Source organism: Ovis aries, chromosome 2, assembly GCF_016772045.2.
Source record: "Ovis aries strain OAR_USU_Benz2616 breed Rambouillet chromosome 2, ARS-UI_Ramb_v3.0, whole genome shotgun sequence".
In the NCBI taxonomy this organism is placed as follows: Eukaryota; Metazoa; Chordata; class Mammalia; order Artiodactyla; family Bovidae; genus Ovis; species Ovis aries.
The window spans coordinates 225,128,452-225,146,199 of NC_056055.1; the positions used below are offsets into that span (position 1 = coordinate 225,128,452).

Here is a 17,748-nt window from a genome sequence, read left to right on the forward strand (position 1 = left end):
TGTGTCAGAATTTCATTCCTTTTAAAAGCTGGATTCACTATATGTATGAATGTAGCACATTCTGTTTATTCATTCATCTGTTTATGGATATTTGGGCTGCTCCCATTTGAAAATTTTTTGGTGACTAATGGTGTGTTGAACACAGTCGGACACCAGTGGGTGACTGAACAACAACCACGCTGTGTTGAACACTGGTGTACAAATATCTGCTGGAGTTCCTGCTTTCACTTCCTTGGGATGTAGCACCAGGTTAGGAATTGTGGGACCAGAGGGTACTTCTAAGCTTAAGGTGTTAAGGAATCATCAAAATTTTCTGCATCATCAGAATCATTTTACAGATGAGGAAAATGAGGCTTGAAGAGGTTATATTACTAGTGCAAGGTCACAGAGCTGGTCTCTAAAGAAAGTTGTTCAATTTAGATAAATATGTGTGTAATAAGTCTAGATAGAGCTTTCCATAAGTAGGTTCTCAATAAATGTTTATTCTCTTCCCTTCTCCTTCCTGTTTACATTTACTCAAGACCCCACACTCTTTCGTGTTCTTTACAGATCTCACAAAAACAAACAAAAAACCCCCCTGCATCTTGGCTAAAGTGATTCAAGAAACTTCTTATCCTTTGGAAGTGCCAGCCCCTTTCAAACAACCCATGGGCTAATGACAAACCATCCATCTGTGTCCATAGCCTTTTGTCAGACTTTGGTGGCTGCAGTTAATTTGTAGTTTGGGATTCTTGAGAGTTATAGGACTGTTTTATCAATTGCTTTAATGTTGAATTTTCAGAAATGAAGATTGATCTGCCCTTTTCCTTCCTCAAACCCAAATACACAGGATGGAGGTAGTGAGATCACTCTGGGGGTAGATGGGCTGAGCAGGAAGCAAAGGATAGGGTGTGTGAAGTTGAATTTGAAGGCTCTGCTGAACTTTCTTTGTCCCAAACTCTGCTCCTTGGGGTTTGCCTTTAAACTTTGTTTTCTGGCTGACAAGTGACCTTCCTCTGTCCTCACTCTGTAACACATGCCTGTAGGTCGGATACCGGACATGTAAGTTGATGTGATTGGAAATCAAGCTGTCACTTCTTCCAGGAGTATTTAATTTGAAGCCTGAGTTCTGATAGTGAAATCAAAGGTGTCATATTATAGGAGTTCCAACAGGCTGGTGGGTGAGATGGTTGGCCTTCCATGACGACATGGAAATCGTACCTCGTAGGGTAGCTGTTTTCCATATGAAACACTGAAGTTACCTGTAGTATGTCCTGACTTACTGACTAGAACTGGGTGAAGCTGCTAAGCAGAACAGTTTGGGAGAAGACAAAACCTCAGGCACCCTCGATTCTCTCCTTTTTTGGGCCAGGAGGAAATCGATTTATTCCTGAAAAAGGAGATCACCAATCTAAAACCCAGTCATGGAGGAGTTTGGACGTCAAGATAGTGAGGAGAGGAGTTGCATTGCTTTTAGGATGGGGAGGAGAGAGGTAAACAGAAGCCTCAAGTTTCAGGCGCTGAGACACAGGACAAACCGCTTCAAGAGGTGTAGTTCCCACTCTGTCCACAAGATGGTGTAAAAACTCCGCTCTCAGCCTCTCCTCCGAGGCGAGATTTGTAGTCTCAGCAAGACTCCTCGCAGACTGATAAATGAAGCCTTAACCGTGGCGAAGATACCTTCTGACATTTTAAGCATTCAGATTGAATGTTCAATTAGAAATGGATGGAGTTCCTAATAAATTAAATGAAATTACGAATGTGTACAAGTGCCTCTGCGAGGGATCTGTGCCAGACGGAAGCGAAAGGAGAGACTGGACATAATGCCGGGTGGGGTGATGCAAAGCATCTCCCGTTCCCAGAGCATCTTGAAGTCTGAGGATTCGATCCTTCATCACATTGGGCGTTTACTGCAGATGGCTCTGCTCTCGGGGCTGTGCCAAAAGTCCCCGGCCTGTAGAGAGCTTGCATCCTGTTGGGAAGATTAGACAAGTTCGATAAGAAAAATATGGTGATATAAACAAGCTAGATAAGAAAAATATGGTGATATGCACTGTGGGAAAAGTATTAAAATTGACAAAGGGAGGTGGAAGGCTGCAATTTTTAAATCACGTGGTCTCTCTGAGAAGGTGACATTTGGATAAGACCTGAAAGACTGATGGGGCAAGCCGTGGGGAATTTTAGGGGGAGATCGTTGTAGGCAGAGGGTACAGCCAAGGCAGACATCCTGAAGTTGGGGGTGTGTTTGGCTGGCCAGTGTGGCTGCAGAGTGAAGAAGAAGAGCAGTAGGATATGAGTCAGCAAGATATTGCTGAGGGTAGACTAGGGGATTTCGAAGCAGATGGATCGTGTAAAACCTTGTAAGAAATTATAAAAACTGTGGCTTTTATTTTGGTATTGATAAGAACCATTGAGGATTCTGAATACAGAAGTGACAGGATTCTGACTCATCTTTTAAAAGAATCACCCTGGCTCCTGAACCCAGAAGGGGCTAGAGGTAGGAGCAGGGAGACCAGTTAGGAGACCACTGAGATGCTCTTGGTCAAGGGATGAGGGTGGCTTGGGCCATGGTGATAACAGATTTTGTATGTATTGAGTGAACAGGATTTAATGGTAAATTGAAAGTGTGAGAGAAACAGAGGAGTCAAGGATGACTGCAAGGTTATTTCTCTGAGCACCTGGACAGATGGAATTGCCACAAACTGAGGTTGGTTGGGGGAGCAGGTTTTGGGGGGAAAGATCAGGAGTTCACTTTTGGATGTGTGGAGTTTTGAGATGACTTGGAGATGCTCATGGGAAACGATTAACATCTGTGAACCTGGAATTCAGTGGGGTGGGGGGAGGGGGTCCAGACCAAGATTTGAATTCAGGGGAGGGATCCGGGTAGGGGTGCAGATATTTCAACGTGTAGACCGGACTGAGACTGGGCGGGAGGATGAAATCCAAGGACCGAGCCTGGCACACACCGGTGTTTAGAAGTTGAGGTATTGAGGCGGGGCCACAGAGGTGACAGGAGGACAAAGCAGGGAGGCTGGAGGAGACATGACAGGCATGGTGTCCTGGAAGCCAAGTAGGAGAAAGGGCAGAGGAGGGAGAGCTCTGCGTGTCAGCACGCGAGCACTCCAGCAGGGTGGGTTTCTTGACCTCAGCTGCCGATGTTTGGGGCTGGAAACCCTTTCTTGGGGGGCTGTCCTGTGAGCTGTAGGATGTTTAGCAGCACCCCCAGCTTCTCCCCACTAGATGCCAGTAGCACCTCCCTCCCAGTGATGACAATAAAAAAAAAGTGTGTCCATCAGAGTGCATGTTTCTTTTTGTTTGTTCGCTTTTAAATAAAATATGTTTTATTGGAGCATAATTGCTTTACAATGCTGTGTTTCTGCTGTATAATGAAGTGGATCAGCCACGCTTATACATGTATCCCTTCCCTCTCAGACCTTCCTTACCCCCTCCTCCATCCATCTAGATTATCACAGAGCACCGAGCTGAGCTCCCCGGTGCGTGTATCTTTTTGAATTAGAGTTTTCCCATAGCAGCACTATTTACAATGGCCAAGACGTGGAAGCAGCCTATATGTCCCCTGATAGAGGAATGGATACAGAAGACGTGGTATATATTTATATATACACAGCAGGACACTACTCAGCCATGGAAAAAGAGAAAATAATGCCATTTTCAGCAACATGGGTATTGGGTATTATTGTACTAAGTGAAGTAAGTCAGAAAGATTTATCATATGATATAACTGATATACTCCATGTCCAGTTCTAACTGTTGCTTCCTGACCTGCATACAGATTTCTCAAGAGGCAGGTCAGGTGGTCTGTATTCCCATCTCTCTCAGAATTTTCCACAGTTTCTTGTGATCCACACAGTCAAAGGCTTTGGCATAGTCAATAAAGCAGAAATAGAGGTTTTTCTGGAACTCTCTTGCTTTTTCCATGATCCAGTGGATGTTGGCAATTTGATCTCTGGTTCCTCTGCCTTTTCTAAAACCAGCTTGAACATCTGGAAGTTCACGGTTCACGTATTGCTAAAGCCTGGCTTGGAGAATTTTGAGCATTACTTTACTAGCGTGTGAGATGAGTGCAATTGTGCGGTAGTTTAAGCATTCTTTGGCATTGCCTTTCTTTGGGATTGGAATGAAAACTGACCTTTTCCAGTCCTGTGGCCAGTGCTGAGTTTTCCAAATTTGCTGGCATATTGAGTGCAGCACTTTCACAGCATCATCTTTCAGGATTTGAAATAGCTCAACTGGAATTCCATCACCTCCACTAGCTTTGTTCGTAGTGATGCTTCCTAAGGCCCACTTGACTTCACATTTTAGGATGTCTGGCTCTAGGTGTGAAGATCTTTTCTGTATAGTTCTGTGTATTCTTGCCGCAAACTGGTTCCAAATAGGAAAAGGAGTACGTCAAGGCTGTATATTGTCACTCTGCTTATTTAACTTCTATGCAGAGTACATCATGAGAAATGCTGGGCTGGAGGAAGAATAAGCTGGAATCAAGATTGCTGGGAGAAATATCAATCACCTCAGATATGCAGATGACACCACCCTTATGGCAGAAAGTGAAGAGGAACTAAAAAGCCTCTTGATGCAAGTGAATGAGGAGAGTGAAAAAGTTGGCTTAAAGCTCAACATTCAGAAAACGAAGATCATGGCATCTGGTCCCATCACTTCAGGGGAAATAGATGGGGAAACAGTGGAAACAGTGTCAGACTTTATTTTTTGGGGCTCCAAAATCACTGCAGATAGTGACTGCAGCCATGAAATTAAAAGACGCTTACTCCTTGGAAGAAAAGTATGACCAACCTAGAGAGCATATTGAAAAGCAGAGACATTACTTTGCCAACAAAGGTCCGTCTAGTCAAGGCTATGGTTTTTCCTGTGGTCATGTATGGATGTGAGAGTTGGACTGTGAAGAAGGCTGGGTGCTGAAGAACTGATGCTTTTAAACTGTGGTGTTGGAGAAGACTCTTGAGAGTGCCTTGGACTGCAAGGAGATCCAACCAGTCCATTCTGAAGGGAGATCAGCCCTGGGATTTCTTTGGAAGGAATGATGCTGAAGCTGAAACTCCAGTACTCTGGCAACCTCATGCGAAGAGTTGACTCATTGGAAAAGACTCTGATGCTGGGAGGGATTGGGGGCAGGAGGAGAAGGGGATGACAGAGGATGAGATGGCTGGATGGCATCACCGACTTGATGGACGTGAGTCTGAGTGAACTCCAGGAGTTGGTGATGGACAGGGAGGCCTGGTGTGCTGTGATTCATGGGGTAGCAAATAGTCGGACATGACTGAGTGACTGAACGGAACTGAACTGATAACTTATATGCAGAATCTAAAATAATGGAAACAGATGAACTTATTTACAAAGCAAGAATAGACTCAGTTCAGTTCCGTTCAGTCGCTCAGTCGTGTTCGACTCTTTGTTATCCCATGAATCGCAGCATGCCAGGCCTCCCTGTCCATCACCAACTCCTGGAGTTTACTCAAACTCACAGTTACAGAAAACAAATTTACGGTGACCAAAGGGGAAAGGTAGAGGGAGGGATAAATTAGGAGTTTGTGCTTAACGGATACACACTACTATATAAAATAGATTAACAGCAAGGACTTGCTGTATAGAACAGGAAACTGTTATCACTATCTTGTAATAACCTAATGGAAAAGAATATGAGAAAGCATATATATGTATGTGTATAACTGAATCATTTTGCTGTACAAACTAACATAACATTGTAAATTAACTATACCTGAATCACAAAAATGTGTCCAACATGTACTCCAATATTTATTGCAGCAATATTTACAACAGCCAGGACATGGAAGCAGTCTAAATGTCCATTGACAGATGAGCGGATAAGGAAGATGTGATACATATAACAATGGAATATTACAGCCATAAAAAGGAATGAATTTGGGTCAGTGGTAGTGAAGTGAATGAACCTAGAGCTTGTTATAGAGCGTGAAATAAATCAGAAAGAAAAAACAAATATCGTATATTCATGCATACATATGGAATCTAGGAAAATGGTACTGATGAACCTCTATGCAGGGAAAGAACGGAGACAAAGATGTAGAAGATGGACTTGTGGTCAAAGTGGGGGAAGGAGAGGGTGGGATGAACTGAGAAAGTAACCCTGACATGTATACGCTGTCTGTATAAAATTGCTAGCTAGTGGGAAGCTGCTGTGCAACACAGGGAGTCGAACCTGGTGCTCTGTGATGACCTAGGGGGTGAACTGGGGGCAGAGGAGGGAGGCTCCAGAGGGAGGGGATACACATATATATAATTTTGACTGTTTTGCATTGTACAGCAGAAACCAACATTGCAAAGCAAATTTTCTCCAGTTAAAAAATAAATTAAAAAAAAAAAAACGTGTCCAGACATTGTCACAAGTCCCCAGAGGCCTAAAGTCACCTGCAGTTAAGAACCATCACTCCAACTCAAGGTCTGAAGAGCTAATGTTCAGGGGAAGGAAGATCTCTCAGTGAGTGAGGAGGAAGATTGTGGAAGAGCTGATCAACCTGAATTTGACTTTAGAGGTGGGGTAGAATACTGGCAGGGGTAATGGGACAGAGTGGGTCAGGGCGTCTCAGCCAGGGGACCAGTCCTGATGGCTTGACTACCGGTTCTGTGGGGAGACCGACAACTTCCTTTGGAGTCATGGCAACAATCCTATCATTTCCACCGTTTCCGGCTTTTGGCACAAGCATATTTTCATGACATCTTTCTTCCTCACAAAGGAAGGCTGGAGGTTAAAGGATTTTTTTTTCTTTGAAATATGATTTAGAGAGATGAAGACAAAGCAATACATGTTAAACCATTTAAAAGCCGTGACTGAAAAAGAAAACTACTCTTCCCCAGTCCTCACCTCTGCCGCCTCTCTACCCCTGGCATCTTTCCAAATGGATATAAGAGAAGCTTGTCTTTCCCCCAGTTTCCAAATACCAGGTCAAATTGTTTTTCCTCTATTGGAACACACAATTAATCTGTTGCTTTGCTTAAATCTGACTCAAAAGCTCTCCTCCCCTCCAACACACACACACTCACACACCCCAGCCTAAATAAAACAGTATTTTTTTTTTTTTTTTAAGCAGAAACTCCATGGACACATTAGGACTTTTACTAAGCACCTGTCAGAGTAATCATTTCCCCACTATTCTTTTACTAGACGTTTAGCCACTATGTTCCAAGGGTAAATTTACATTGCATTTACCAAATTCTCAACAGGAAAAGATTTCAGTGTGGAAAGGGGTAAGCAGGATTCCGCTTTGACAGTGGAAGGTTCAGATACAGCTCAAGGTAATGGCTGGTTTAAGCAGAAGGTGTGAGGACTTCGGAAGGAGGGACTTTTTTGCAGCAGAGGGGCAGGAAAACTCCTGGATACTTAGAGGAAACGGGCTACTGGTGTCACTTTATCTTCTTGGAACTTGCTGGACAACTTCCCAACGGCGAGTTCCAAGGGCTATCACGAATGAGGAGATGCCTCTGGTGCAGATTCTGTAAAGCTGGCTAAGGAAATGGCCTTTTCCCACAGTTCCCAAGGTTAGTCACCCATCACAATCATCAGGGATGCTTAAAACCATGGGGCCCCACCCCTGGAGCCCCAGGTCAGTCTGTGTGGGGTAAGTTCACGGCGTCTGTAGTTCTCATATGTTCCTCAGGTGATTCTGACCAGCCCTGGACTCCCCATTGGCATTTGGGAATTATTTGCCCAATTTCAATAGAAATGAAGACATTGTAGGTCTTAGACAAGGGAGAAGTTCTTTACCTTTGTGACCCTGACTTCTTCATTTTTCAAAAGTCAACAAATTGATATCTAAATGAATATGTTAATATCATAGCAGATATATAGCTGAGAAAAATGGCTTTTTGATTTTTTTGTTTGTTTTAGGGAGATTCCTGTTGAACATCTGGCAAACTTTTTCATTCTTCTTTAAAAAAAATTCTTCCAGTTCATCTTGGCCATGAACCCTACCATTTAGCACTATTGTACTTTGGCCGGTGATACGCTGGCAGGGCTTCCCCAGCAGCGCAGCAGTAAAGAACCTGCCTGCAATGCAGGAGACACAAGAGATGGCGGTTTGATCCTTGGGTTGGGAAGATCCCCTGGAGGAGGGCATGGCAACCCATTTCGGTATTCTTGCCTGGAGAATCCAATGGAAAGAGGAGCCCGGCAGTCTACAGTCCTACGGTTCATAGAGTCACTCACACACACACACACACACACACACACACACACACACACACACACACACACTCACATGCACGCCCTGACATAGGCACCTGAGATGAGATTCTGCTGGCCAAAGCAGTTTATACGTGTTGGTGTTCATTTGTCAAAATAGTTTATACATCTTGGTGTGCAATCAGCTGAAGTGATGGACTTCATTCCTTCTCTCTTTTGAGGTCTCAGTCTCAAAAAACTCATCCCTCTGGTCCTCTTCAGGATATCTTTGGCAAGCTTGGCTGTATAACTCCATCATCAGGGATGGGGAAAGTCAAATGTTTCCTAATGAATGGCCACTGTCATACCATCCCTTTTTCATTAGTCATGATGCAAAGTCCCACTCAGCTTGCAGGGCTTGACTTCACTGCCTTATGTCTGCCATCCTTATTTTTATGATCACATCCCAACACCGTATGAAGTGATCTTTTTCTATGAGTAGTGGAAAGAACATGACTGATGCAAGACCACTCTTCAAAGATCCTCATTTACTCTGAAACCATAAACATACAATGATGTGAAATATTTAAGGAGTGTCTCCTCTGTAGGATCTTAAAGGCTCCCTGCAAAATCCTAACTAGCCTTGATCAAAGAGTTGAAGGCAAAAGTCTACCTGTGTCCATTTCATTTGTTTTCCCCACCATCAGCAGGGGTCCTTTCTTCTTTCTCAGGTGGAGTAATATTTGCAAAATGGCTCATTCTTTGTGAAGAGAGATGGTTCACTTACAAGGCATTTTCAGAGATGAATAAATATAATGATAATAGCATTTCTGTTAGCACTTATCAGCAACTAAACACTCCACTAAGCCTCATCTCATTTAATTTTCACAACAATCTTGAGGGAGGTATTAACATTATGGTCATTTTACAGATAAGTAAGATTGAGGCTCAGAAGGGTTAAGAAGCTTACAAGAAGAGGGTGTTGAGAGGCAGAACTAGGCATGGAACCTGGTCCGCTTGATTCTTGACTTCATGTTTTTTTAAACGTCTCTGCTACACTGCAATCTGTGGGCTTTGGATATGATCTCTGCACCATGGAGGCCCTGGATCCAGAAGCAGTCTGGCCAATGTGGATTCCTGTATATCTTTCCAAGAATACCATCTATATATGAAGGCAGCTGACCTCAACTTGAGGGCAATAGCTCCCACTGTGGGGAATCATGAAAGTGAATTTGTTAGGGGAAGCACACTGATTGAAACTGCCCACCCTGGCCAGGCACCATAGTAACCATTTGCATGAGTTGTTTTATAACAGGAGATTCTTATAAGGAATACGGAACTAATAAGCCACCACCAACCGGAAGAGTTTGGGAAAGGTCTAAAGGAGACACCGCGTGTCCATCCACTTCCCAGAATCCCTCTCGCTAGCACCCATCTTGGCTGAGAGATGCCTGTGCCACCAGGAAAGACTCTGAATTAGAATGATTGGCCAAAGACCACCCAGAAACTAATCCCATCACCATAAAACCCAAGACTGTGAGCCATACGGCAGAGCAGTTCTCCTGGGTTCCCTTACCCTACTGCTCTCCACCCGGGTGCCCTTTCCCAATAAAATCTCTTTGTCAGCACATGTGTCTCCTTGGACAATTCATTTCCGAGTGTTAGACAAGAGCCCAGTTTCGGGCCCCGGAAGGGGTCCGCATTCCTGCAACAAATTGAAAGTGTTAGTTGCTCAGTCATGTCTGACTCTTTGCAACCGCATGGACTGTGGCCCGCCAGGCTCCTCTGTCCATGGATTTCTCCACTCAAGAATACTGGAGTGGGTAGCCATTCTTTCTCCAGGGGATCTTCCAGACCCAGGGATCAAACCTGCATCTGCCTGCTTTGCAGGCAGATTCTTTTCTGTCTGAGCCACCAGGGAAGCCTGCTTTATTGCAATATAAATGAATAAATGACCTGTCTTGCTGCTCATTGTCTAATCATCCCGGGAAATCAAGTTGAGGATTACATCTTGAATTCACCAATATTACTAGTTGTTGCCATCAAGGGTGTTAGCCCATTAAGTAGCATCAAGCCCCTACTATGTCACTGATTTTTTAATTATCAGCTAAAGAGAGCAAGACTAGCTCCAGGAATCTGTGCTGTCCTAATTGCCAATCAAGTTGCTTTTAGACAGCATGCCCTGTATATTCTGGAGACTTTAAACTGCCACCAGAAATTTTATGATCAGGCAGGAAATTTTGAGACATCTTTAAAGGATGTTATTTCCCTGGCAGTGTTATTTCCACTAATGAGCCCCGAGGGCAGGGCGACCTTGTCTTTCTCCTTCAAAACACCTCTCCCTCCTTCTCTGTCTGCTACTTATGTTGCCTCAAGGGCTGTCTTCACCTGGTGTCTGTTTCACTGAAATGTCGTCCTGAATTCAAGCAATTTATTTTCACTTAGAAAAGAAGCAATGCCTCGGGCTCAAGAAGATGCATTTGCAGTATCTCGAGCTGTCTCCAGTGTGTGCTTGCCTGGGGGTCTGTTCTCACCGCGTACTCAGGCTGCTGGTCCACCTGTTATATTCGAGGTCACTGAGGTGCAGGTGGGTGGGTGCAGCTCCCTGGGGAGTGAGTGTGAACAAGGTGAAGAGACCGTGTTTCTGTTCTTGGGGAGTTTACAATCTAATATGAACGAAAAGAAAAATGTACAAATAAACACAAAACAAGGGAGACTAGAATGGATGTTTTAAGAAAGCTTTCCAGCAAAGCGCTATAGAAATTAAGAGGCAGAAAGGGTCCTTTCATGGACACCAACATGGTCTTCAGGTGTATTGCAGGAGCCCACCGTTACTCCAGCAGGACACTAAATACCCTACCTACCCTCAACTTGGGGCTTCCCTGGTGGCTCAGACAGGAAAGAATCTGCCTGCAATGCAGGAGACCTAGGTTCGGTCCCTGGGTATGGAAGATCCCCTGGAGAAGGGAATGGCGACTCACTTCAGTATTCTTGCCTAGAAAAATTCCATGGACAGAGGAGCCTGGCGAACTACAATCCAGGAGGTTGAAAAGAGTCAGACATGACTGAATGAGTAACACTTTCGCTTTCGCCCTCAACTTAGTTTGATTCTAATTTTTTCCTACTAGTGATCCTATGTTGAAAAACTTGATGGTAGCTATTGCAAATACCATTTTTCTAGATTCCATATATATATGTGTTAATATACAATATTTGTTTCGCTCTTTCTGACTTACTTCCCTCTGTATAACAGGTTCTATCTTCATTCACCTCACTACAACTACCTCAAATTTGCTCCTTTTTATGGATGAGTACTATTCCATTGCATACATGTAGCGCAGCTTTATCCATTCATCAGTGAACATCTAGGTTCTCTAGCACATCTAGCCATGTCCTGGCTATTGTAAATAGTGCTGCAATGAACACTGGCATTCACGTGTTTTTTGAATTGTGGTTTTCTTAAGGTATATGCCTGGTTGTGGGATTGCTGGGTCATATGGTAGTGTTTTTAAGGAATCTCTACACTGTTCTCCATAGTGCCTGCATCAGTTTGCATTCCCACCAACAGTGCAAGAGGGTTCCCTTTTCTCCATACCCTCTCCAGCATTTATTGTTTTGTAGACTTTCTGATGACGGCCATTCTTACCAGTGTAAGGTGATACCTCATCGTAGTTTTGATTTGCATTTCTCTAATAATGATCTTCCCTGGTGGCTCAGATGGTAAAGCTTCTGCCTACAATGCGGGAGACCTGGGTTCAATCCCTGGGTGAGGAAGATCTCCTGGAGAAGGAAATGGCAACCCACTCCAGTATTCTTGCCTGGAAAATCCCATGGACGGAGGAACCTGGTTAGGCTACAGTCCATGGGGGTCACAAAGAGTTGGACATGACTGAGCGACTTCACTCACTCAATAATGAGTGATGTTGAACATCTTTTCATGTACTTATTGGCCATCTGTATGTCTTCTTTGGAGAGATGGATGTGTAGTTCTTCTGCCCATTTTTTGACTGGGTTGTTTGTTTTTCTGATATTGAGCTGCATGAGCTGCTTGTATATTTTGGAGATTAATCCTTTGTCACTTGCTTCATTTGCAATTATTTCCTCCTCCAGCAAGTTTTTAAACCACCCAGCTGATTTGGTAGAAACATCTGACCATCTGTGTAGGTTATGTCCTGTGGTGAGGCTGGAGGTTCTTTTCCCCCCATCACCCTGTCTCCATCCTTCATTAAGAACCACTCTCAATTGGCTTCCATGTCCCCTTCTGTACTGTTGTCCTCCCCCTTCTCTGCATTCTTGGGGATTTCAGTATTTGCTGTGTGGATCACAATAAATTGGAAAATTCTGAAAGAGATGGGAATACCAGACCACCTGACTTGCCTCTTGAGAAACCTATATGCAGGTCAGGAAGCAACAGTTAGAACTGGACATGGAACAACAGACTGATTCCAAATAGGAAAAGGAGTACGTCAAGGCTGTATATTGTCACCCTGCTTATTTAACTTCTATGCAGAGTACATCATGAGAAACACTGGGCTGGAAGAAACACAAGCTGGAATCAAGATTGCTGGGAAAAATATCAATCACCTCAGATATGCAGATAACATCACCCTTATGGCAGAAAGTGAAGAAGAACTAAAGAGCCTCTTGATGAAAGTGAAAGAGGAGAGTAAAAAAGTTGGCTTAAAGCTCAACATTCAGAAAACGAAGATCATGGCATCTGGTTCCATCACTTCATAGGAAATAGGTGGGGAAACAGTGGAAACAGTGTCAGACTTTATTTTTGGGGGCTCCAAAATCACTGTAGATGGTGATTGCAGCCATGAAATTAAAAGACACTTACTCCTTGGAAGGAAAGTTATGACCAACCTAGATAGTGTATTCAAAACCAGAGACATTACTTTGCTAAAGGTCCATCTAGTTGAGGCTATGGTTTTTCCTGTGGTCATGTATGGATGTGAGAGTTGGACTGTGAAGAAAGCTGAGTGCCGAAGAATTGATGCTTTTGAACTGTGGTGTTGGAGAAGACTCTTGAGAGTCCCTTGGACTGCAAGGAGGTCCAACCAGTCCATCCTAAAGGAGATCAGTCCCAGGTGTTCTTTGGACGGACTAATGCTGAAGCTGAAACTCCAGTACTTTGGCCACCTCATGTGAAGAGTTGACTCACTGGAAAAGACTCTGATGCTGGGAGGGATTGGGGGCAGGAGGAGATGGGGACAACAGAGGATGAGATGGCTGGATGGCATCACCGACTCGATGACTCGCTCATAATTTTGAGTGAACTCCGGGAGTTGGTGATGGACAGGGTGGCCTGGCATGTTGTGATTCATGGGGTTGCAAACAGTCAGACACGACTGAGCGACTGAACTAAACTGAACTGAACTAAATGGCTCAGATGGTAAAGAATCTGCAGTTAATGCAGGAGACCTGGGTTCAGTCCCTGGATGGGGAAAATCCTCTGGAGAAGAGAACAGCAACCCACTTCAGTATTCTTGCCCGGAGATCCCATGGACAGAGGAGCCTGGTGGGCTAGTCCATGGGTTAGAAAGAGTCGGACATGATCGAGTGGCTAACAGTTTCACTTTTAAGACTATCTGCGGTAGTGAAAATGAAGTGGAGCGGGACCCAGTGGTCTTTCCCCCTGCTTCCCCGCCCCTCTGGCCAGGCCCTCCACCTGCTTTTGTCTCTGGAAAAACTTTAGCCAAACACTAAGTTTAGCCAAAGACTAAGTTGTGAGGGCTTCCCTCATAGCTCAGGTGGTAAATCATCTGCCTGCAATGAGGGAGACCTGGGTTCAGTTCCTGGGTTGGGAAGATCCTCTGGAGACGGAAATGGAAACCCACTCAGTATTCTTGCCTGCAGAATCCCCTGGATAGAGGAGCCTGGCAGGCTACAGGCCATGGGATCGCAAGAGTTGGACACGACTTAGCGACTAAACCACCACTGCCAAGTTTAATTCAGAGAAGTGAGAAAATGCAGAAACAAAGGAAAACAGTCAAAGGAGACCGGATAATAATTTAGTTATTAAGCATAGTCAAGGACCTTTAGTTTCTTCTCAAGGACTATAGATAATATTCTGAGCCATATCCTGTGAGCTGTCTTGTACACACTGCAACCCCCAGCAGGTGGAAGAAGTTAACTACATGATGACCGGCCCGTGGCCATGACATAAGCTGCCACAATTCCAAGAACTGGCCTCAAGGAAATGGGAACAAGTCGACCCTGGAAGTGAAGGTTAATTGTACTTAAAACAATCAAGATGACGCTGGTCAGATCACCGATGACCAATTTGAAGATGACTGTCAGAGCTGACTGTGCTGTTCTGCATGGAGCCCCCTCCCTCAGCCTATAAAAGCTCTTGCCCATTGGTTGTTACTGAGGGGAGTCAGGCTTTGGACTGGAGTCCCCCACCACTCCCAGGGTTGCTGGCATCCAAAATAAAACAAACTTTCCTTTCCACCAACTTTGACTCTTTAAGGGTATTTGAGCAGGGAGCAACCAGACCCCCTGCTTTTGGTGACAATGAGTATTTTGGGGGTTAAAATATAGTCCAAGGCTGTTTCAACCCAGAAGTCCCTTTGAGTCCATGGTTCTTTAAAAGTTTCTCTTGATACTTTCCTTCCTCGTGCCTAAGGGTATGACAAAGTGGCCTGACATTCCTCTTCCCCCTCCTTTTTTTTTTTCAGATTTTTAAAAACTGCTTTATTGGTACACAAAAAATTATACAGATTAAATGTGTGCAATTTAGTGAGCATAAAACTCACTCTATGTAGGTAAATATAAAGACAGGTATGGAATATGGTACTAGTGGAATGTTGCTGCTGTTTGGTTGCCCAAAATGTGTCTGACACTTTTGTGACACTATGGACTGTAGCCCACGAGTCTCCTCTGTCCATGGGATTCCCCAGGCAAGAATACTGCTGTTTCCTTCTCTAGGGGATTGAACCCTAGTCTCTTGCATTAGCAGGCAGGTTCTTTATCACTGGGTCACCAGGGAAGCCCACTAGTATAATAGTCGTATGTTAATTGCTCTTAATTTTAGTGTAAAAGTTAAAAAAAGAATTAAGGATGCCTCTAACTTCGCAAGGGCTTCCCTGGTGGCTCAGATAGTAAAAAATCCTCCTGCAATGTGGGAGACTCCTGTTGGATCCCTGGGGTGGGAAGATCCCTGGGGTGGGAAGATCCCTGGGGCGGGAAGATCCTCTGGAAGAGGGCATGGCAATCCACTCCAGTATTCTCGCCTGGAGAATCCCCATGGACAGAGGAGCCTGGCGGGCTACAGTCCATGGGGTCACAAAGAGTCAGATACGACTGAGTGACTAAGCACAGCACAGCAAAGCACACAACTTCACAAATTAGTTAATGGGTAAGCAGTACAACAAGACGTAGAGTAAGACATCAATCTCTCTCTCCCTTTGTTATTCAAATCTGCCCAGCCCGTGTTCACTGAATGACACTCTCGCTGGAGGAAAAGAATCTTCTTTCAGCTTCGTCTTCGGAAGCAGTCCACTTTCATCTTTTATTAAATAGATTAGAAATAAAAAGAACAAGATCCAGAAGGGGGGATGAGAAAACAAACCAAACCAAAGAAAACAAGACAACACAAGAAAAATCAACGACCTTTTCTTGATGTAGCATGTCTCTATTTCTGGCCCTATGGCTCAAACCTTAATTTAAGGGATTTTTGAAAGACTTAAAATAAACCTCTTTGTTGTAAGATTAAAGAGAATTTCCCATATAAAATAAAATTAAACGCTCAGATTAAAGAAAGCAATATTGCTGGCCAGCTTCCCTCATGAGCTACACTATCGACATCTTTGAACCCCAGGATCTTAGATGGAACAGCTTCTGAAAACTCTCATCTTTTCAAGCCCTATTTCTGCAGGGAGGCCGAGGGCCTTGGGGAATCCAGAGGGCACCTGTCTGGCTGGTGGGGGGCACTTTGGCCTCTTGCACTGGGTATGTGTCTGCTCAATCGCCAAGTCATGTCCAACTCTTTGTGACTATATGGACTGTAGCCCGCCAGTCTCCTCTGTCCATGAGATTTCCCAGGCAAGAATGCTGGAGTGGGTTGCCATTTCCTTCTCTAGGGGGTCTTCCAGACCTAGGGATCAAAACCACGTCTCCTGTGTCTCTTGCATTGCAGCTGAATTCTTTAGTGCTATGCCACCTGGATACAGTCACTTGCACTGGATATAGTCACTTTGATTTTGACATCTGGGAGACCCGAGGCCAGCCTGTATCTCACACAAACAACTCACTTTTGCAACGGACCAAGTGCTTCTGCTCTTGCTTTCCCTTCTGATCCTTGAAGGTAGACTCAATTGTTTAGGAGCCTGGCACCTGTGCTCCGAAGTTCAGGAGAGCCACGACAAGATAGCCTTCAATGGAAATCAGGCTGAATTTGACTAAAATGAAGATTTTCAGATTTGGAAGCCTTGTTTATCCACGAGGGCTCCAATTTAAAAAATGCCCCAGTCAGTAGACATCTTCTGATCTCAAGAAGCACACACATATTATAAGCTCTGGGTCACTCACCTTCCCACGGCGTCCTCAGTGTTCCCAGAACCTCTGGTGCTCTTAGCAAGCCTTCAGGAAAACCACTTCCTCTGGATGTCTGCCCCCTGTCTCCTGCTTGTGCTTGTGACAATCTTCCCAGCTGCCCTTTTACGGGGCTCCCACTATTAGTCATTGTCCCCACCCTTCGCCCCTCCCTCTACCTGCACCCTTAGTAACCTGACCTTGCCCACTTTCCTCTTAAAGGGGGAGCACAGAAGTGGACAAGCACTCATCTCAGGGATGCTACTGTGGGACTCTCAGTGGCTCTGAGTGCTTCATTCAAGGAAGACATCAGCTTTTGTTTTAAAAGATTTTTTTGATGTGGATCATTTTAAGAATCTTTATTGAATTTGTTACAATATTGCTTTTGTTTTTATGTTTTGATTTTTTGGCCCCAAGGCATGTGGGATCTTAGTTCCTCAACCAAGGAGAGAGCCGCCATGCTCTGCATTGGAAGGCTAATTCCCAACCTCTGGACTGCCAGGAAAGTCCTGTGGAGGATATCAGCTTTGATTATCCCTCTTTCAGCAAAATGCTTCAAAAAGCAGCCTTTTCACAGAGCCCCGGCTATCCTGCATCACAGCCTGGGAGCCATTTTCCTGGGACCAGAGGAAGACCCCCTCCCTACAAAGTACTGACCTTCTCTTTAAAGCTAATATGTGCCTCTGACTCTCTGCAACCTTGAACTCTCATCATTATCTTCTTTGGCTGACCATCTGCAGCTCAGTCATGTGAATGAGGATGTGCATAAAGGTTTTGCTCATTGCCATGCCATGAACCTCTGTCCCACACAGGAGCAGTGACATTGATGTTGAGGATAAGAGCATGGATACTGCGGTTGACATGCCTGGAGGGAGACACAGAGTCCTAGCTGTGTGACCTTGAGCCAGTTAACTAATGACTCTGAGCCTCGGCTGTGGTAAGTAACAGAACCTACTGATAGATCATTAGAAGGATTATATGAAATTGTGCATACAGTAAATGGTAAAAAAAAAAAAAAAGTTAGCTAGTTACAATAGAGGTAGAGTGTGGCTGAACTGCAT

General features: G+C 44.5%; 1 long non-coding RNA gene across 1 annotated transcript; it reads right to left on the minus strand.

Annotated features, from left to right (window-relative positions):
• Positions 1–462: 462 nt before the first annotated feature.
• Positions 463–16,798, minus strand: LOC121818758 (uncharacterized). The gene is made up of 2 exons (XR_006058852.2): positions 16,685–16,798; positions 463–1,951 (listed from the first exon to the last, which is right to left on the minus strand). It is a non-coding gene; the product is annotated as an uncharacterized LOC121818758 (long non-coding RNA).
• Between the last annotated feature and the right edge of the window lie 950 nt (positions 16,799–17,748).